Below are 6,000 nucleotides of genomic sequence, written 5' to 3' on the forward strand. Positions count from 1 at the left end.
TATCTATAGAATTGAAATGGAGCTATCCACATGGTTATTTATATGTATAGCCAAAATTATAGATTTTCTTTCTAAATACTATCTATAGACGTACTGAGAACATAAATTGAAACCAGCGACCCCTGTGTCTGTAGATATTGTCTATTTTTCATGTGATACTGTATCAGTATTTTGTTTGAAAGTCCCTTTGCTCAAATTGTATCTTGCATAAATCTATTAGCTATGTGAGATATCTTGATCTAAAGATAAAAAAAACATGCAAACAACAAAACAAAAAAGTGTCCTCTTGTATCATAGTCCATGCTATGGACTCCCTAGTAAAATACATCAATCTCCATATAGGCAGTGCCTAGTAAGAAACAGCCTGCTTGTTAAAGGGAGAGTAATGTATCTGATAAGAAACCGGGTCAGTGAAAACAAACGTTATGAACAGAGGAAGTAATTTAGAGCTGTGCTTTGTGAACAGAGGAACTGTCATTATGAATGGAGAAGCTTATGTAAATGATTAGTGGCAGTTTCTACATCTAATTAGGTACATGAAGCTCCTCATGATCACATACTGGCAGCTACTAAGTGCTTCCACTACTTACAGGCACAAAGCCCCTAATGAAAGATACAATCGGTCAAGGTGCAGATTTGGAGAGAAATTGGATGTACATGACCATGCACAGAACTAAATGTATATATTTGCTTTTAGTCATCATCATCGGTGTGCATTTCTGGTGCCATTGGCGTGTGTAGCACATTTCATTAGGGTAGAGCTTAGTACCCCTTCATGCTAGGGACCTGGAAGTGACGTGAGTGAGGGCGGAAGTGCAGTTCCATACCCATTAAGGCCACCTAAAGAAGAAAGTTGTCCCCACCTAAAGAAGAAAGTTGTCCCCTTGCGGGCTCGGTGGCTCGCTATGCTCACCACAAGGTTATACACCCTCGCTATGCCCACTTGGATGGTAGGGAATGACGCTGGAGACTGGCTGATGACGTCAGGGTCCTCTACGTGACAGGGATTTAGACATTACCATTTCATTAGGGTGTGGCCGAGGGTCATGTCTAGCACTATTTTCATATCATTACACTCCTTCTCATTACATAGTTGCTGACTTTTTGGTTGACGATGTAGGGAGCATGGCACAATCAAATGGGCAGTGTGGGGTGAGTGACGCTGTGCTTGCATCATTGTGACCCCGTCCCACTAAATAATGCTACAATTATCAGCATGGTAATTGGGGCCACAATGACGCAATTCAGAGTGAATCACGTCATAAAGCAATCCGGACTGCCCAACCAGTGGGAAGCAACAGACGGAGTCCAGGAGAGCCATCTGTAATCCGGGAATCTCCCAGACGTTCCGGAAGAGTAGGCAAGTATGTAATCTATCCCAAACCTTTCCTCATATCATGTCTCACCCAATCACCACAGCTCTGTCACCTCACTTACCTATGACCATAAAAAGCAGGTCCCTCCTCCTCCGCAGTACCATCTTCCCAGTGATAGTCTGGTACAGTGTCTTAGGGGTCTATTTACTAAGCTTTCTTAGGAGATAAAGTGAACAGAGATAAGATACCAGCCAATCAGCTCCTAACTGCATGTAACAGACTGAGTTTGAAAAATGGCAGTTAGGAGCTGAGTGGCTGGTACCTTATCTCCGTTCACTTTATCTCCTAACACAGCTTAGTAATTAGACCCCTAGGTCTTTGCCTTCACTGCACAGCTCCATCTCTCCAAAGATGTCGCTGGGAAGATGGCACCATGGAGGAGGCCGATGTTATCAGTCTGCGCATGCATCCAAGTCGCACCACAAATGCGCAATGAAGGTCACCGCTCTAAGACACAGATCAAAATTGTACACACAGAGATGGCATTTTGGTGGGCATTTCAGTAAGGTAACAGGGAGTTGGCTAGCCATGCACAGGCATATCGTGGGCGTTTCGCAGTCAGCAACTACATCCAATAACACAGTTGCACTAACACCGGCGTTCATGTTCAGATGGTGACATTGCACATTGCCATAGGTAAGGTGCAATCCTTGATGTTGCGACTGATGGGGCAATATTGCTGCCAGGGGTGTTTTAAGAGAGGTGCGGGCCTCCTCTTCTATCTGGTGGTGCATTCCAGAATCTTCTGCGCATGCGCGGGTCTCCAGGAAAATGGTGCACGTGCTGTTTTCCCGGGGACAGCAATACTGCTTAGCAGCGGTTTGTGCTCCCCCCAACTTTCACCCCGCCGCGGGAGACTGCAACCTGCAGGTGAGACATAGGGACAGTCCCAGAAAAATGGGACTGTCCCGCTGACTGCGGGACAGTAGGGAGTTATGTCTAATGGGTACAAGGCCATCTCCAAAATCCGTGATATCCCTGTTTCAACAGTGATCAATGTTATTAAGAAGTTTTCTACTCATGGAACTGTGAAGAACTGTGCTGCCTCTGGAGGCCTTTATTGAATTGAAGGAATCATGAAATTATTTGGCAGCACGGATGGTGTGTTGGTTAGCATTAGTGCCTCATAGCACTAAGGTATTGGGTACAATTCACACCACAGTCCTAACTTTATGGAGTTTGGATATTCTCCTGTGCTTGCGTGTACTTGTTATGATTCCTTGAGGGAATTGATGGTATAAATGTACAGCCAACTGATGACAGCCTTGAGGGCTGGTTGTGGCCTTTATAGTCGTGGCCAAGGGACTGATGTGAAGCAGCCTAGGGGCTGTTGGAGCAGGCTTGGAGGCTAATTGTGGCCCTTATAGTCGTGGCCAAGGGACTGATGGTGTGAAGCAGCCTTCGGGCTGTTGGAGCAACCTTGGGGGCTGATTGTGGCCTTTATAGTCGTGGCCAAGGGACTGATTGTGTGAAGCAGCCTTTGGGCTGTTGGAGCAGCCTTGGGGGCTGATAGTGACCTGGGGCCCCAGGACTGTTGTAGCCTTTGGGCTGATGACACTCAGGTGAGGTATGCAACAGAACGTGGGGCTGCTACCAGTGCCGCCGGGATGACACTGGCGATGGTGTGCTAATTTGCGCACCTGGAACACAGAGTGGCTACCAGAGCCGCCGGGATGACACTGGCGACAGTGTGCGAGGTTGTGCACCTGGAACGCAGAGCTGCTACCAGTGCCGCCGGGATGACACTGGCCACTGGACGCTTCTGGGATATGAAGTGCTCTGTGCTGCCCAGATGGTACAAGCAGCACGTGTGGATGGGATGCAGTTGGAGCCACCTGGGTGGAGTAAACGACACACACAAAACACAGCTAGACTGACTCAGGAACTCGACTGACAAGCAGGAGACAGGAACTGGAAGTACGAAAAAAACTTCTATCACCGGCATGGAGTGATGGACTGGCTGGAATTTAACAGGAACAAGGCCCAAACAGAGGAAGTCTCCCTTAATGATAGACCACTGTGCAGCTGTGTACAGATAGGGGAATTAATTAACATGCACCTGACACTGCACACAGACAGGCAGTAATTAATGCAGTGCTTTAAGCTGGAAGCTGCAGATCCTGACAGTACTCCGGTTTCTTCCCACAATCCAAAAATACTGGCAAGTTTATTGGCTCCTGACAAAACTTAAGACTAGTGTGTACATGTGGTAGGGAATATTGGGCCTGATCGCAACTGCGATTATGCACGCAATCGGAGATTGTTGCGTTCTGCGCATGCATCACAGTGTGTGTGTGCGAACCAGCCACTGCGATCGGGACTGAGATCGCAGTGACTATGCAGACCCATCACAGAGTGATTGACAGGAAGTACTGTTTGGGGGAGGTGACAGGGGGGTGGTCGGCGAAACGCAGGCGTGTCGGTCCATTTGAAAGTTGTTACAGGGGCGTGCATAAATTATTCACTGTGATTGAGTACTCACTGCGTATGAAGAGGTTAGCAATTCCTGAGTGACACAATTCCTTGTGCAAGTGTGCATGAGGCTCCGATTGTACTCGCTGTTACTGATATTTTCGCAGACTTGCAAAGTATTACGGATGTGTGAAAGGTAAGGTGGGCATCCTTATGTTGTGCTGCAACGGCATAGCAATCGTATTGGTGTAGCATATCATCGCCGTTGCAATCCGTACTGAATTAGGCACATAGATTGTAAGCTCCACTGGGACAGGGATTGATGTGAATGGTCAAATATTCTCTGTAAAGCGCTATGGAATATGTATGTGCTATATAAATAACTGGTAATAAATAATAATAATAATAATAATAATAATAATAATAATAATAATAAGGATTACTAAGGCAGTTTGGAGCAAAATATGTTACCCAGTGTAAGAAAACTAGATTTGGGGTTTGGATTGAAATTCATGGGTCTTCCAGTACAATTAAAAGTCCCAAAACACACAGCCAATAGCATAAAAGAAGGGTAGAAAATATGGTCTCTTTTAAACTGACAAGCAATGAGTCCTGATGGTATATTTACTAAGAACTGTGCCTGGCTGAGATTGCATTCCTGTGCGAGTTTTCTATGTTTTTAAACTCAGAGATTTAATAAGGCAAACACAAGTGAAAAAGCACGATTCCACACTAAAATAGATGGCAAAACTCGCAAATAGAAGTCAATAAACCTTCAAACCAACACGCGAGTACTTTCCATAGTCAGAAATACAACTCGCAGATTTATTAAGAATCATGTTTAAAAACACAATAGAACACGGAGCAGAATACAAGAAATGAATAGAAGTGCCTGTGAGCTGCGTGTTGTGAGCTGCGTGTGTGATCTGTACAGTGCTTCTGTGTGTTATAGGTGTAATAAAGGGTTAAAAATTAAGAAAAAAAATGGCGTGGAGTCACCCCCCAGAAGCAAAACCAGCTGCGGACCTCTGAACCCATTCTGGTACAGAAAGGTTGGGGGGAGGAACTGGTGTGGAAATCCTGTTCTTAGCCAATCAGCAGCTGATGTAATAGAAAGCGGCCTTTGATTGCCAAACAGCGTTCTGACTCTTAGCCAATCATGGCTATAGTGCAGGAACCCACGTGGGGGACCTGTCATTCTCTGGGGAAGTACTGTAAGTACAATATGTATGTCTGAGTCTACTTGGGATCACAATTTCTGTTTTTTTTTCTTTAAGAAGACCTGGGATTCTACCTGGAGAAGGGGACCGACCTCCCCCAGGGAGAAAGTGAGTATGTAGTTTGAGTGTGCGTTGGTGAGTGTGTAATACAGGACTAAATCATACATGTGTGTACTGTGTTTTTTTATATATATTTTCTTTACAGTTGGTACAGGTGCCAGTGGCCTGCTGGCACTTGTGGTTTTACAAGTGCCGCAGGGCAGGCTCGCTGGGACCTGTAACCCCACTGTAAAGAACAATATTATATCTTTCTTTTACACATTAGCCCACACCCATCGCCAAAAGTGGTGCGGGGAAGAGCGGTTGATCCTCGGGAGTGAAGACTCCATTTTATTTTTGGGTTGCCCACTTTCCGAGGATTGCCAGTCCTCGGCTGACCATTTGGGGTTGGTCAATACTTTGGCAGGAGGACCCCACGCTGTGAGTACTCCAGCTATGGTATTACCACCCTGACTGTTTCAGCTCTGTGCTGGTTATAGAAAATTAGTGAGAACCCCACGTCGGTTTTTCCCCTGATTTTCCTGTACAGGCTTAGAGGTCCGGTGCTAGTTATGCTTTTGGGGGGGGCCCCACAGCACATTTTTTTCAGGTTTTTAACCCTTTCTTTACACTACACAGAAGCACTGTATAGGTCACACTGAGAAGAGGCAAATATGACTGAACTCGCACAGGATACAACATGATCAGTATCACCATTGAATCAAAACAGATAGGCAAACATGATTCTTAGCAAATCCGTGTGTATTAGTGTAAAAAACACATGCGAGACCGAGCGATGTCTGGCATGTTTTTTCATGACCAAATACGATTCTTAGTAAATATACCCCCTGATCTCAACCCATGTAGCTGAAATCTGTCATTGGGAAAAGGAATCCTACAAATATTCAAGAGCTTCAACAAATTGCAATGGAAGATTGGGAGAAACTACCAGC

Source organism: Taudactylus pleione, unplaced genomic scaffold, assembly GCF_031769625.1.
Source record: "Taudactylus pleione unplaced genomic scaffold, aTauple2 ptg000539l, whole genome shotgun sequence".
Taxonomy (NCBI): Eukaryota; Metazoa; Chordata; class Amphibia; order Anura; family Myobatrachidae; genus Taudactylus; species Taudactylus pleione.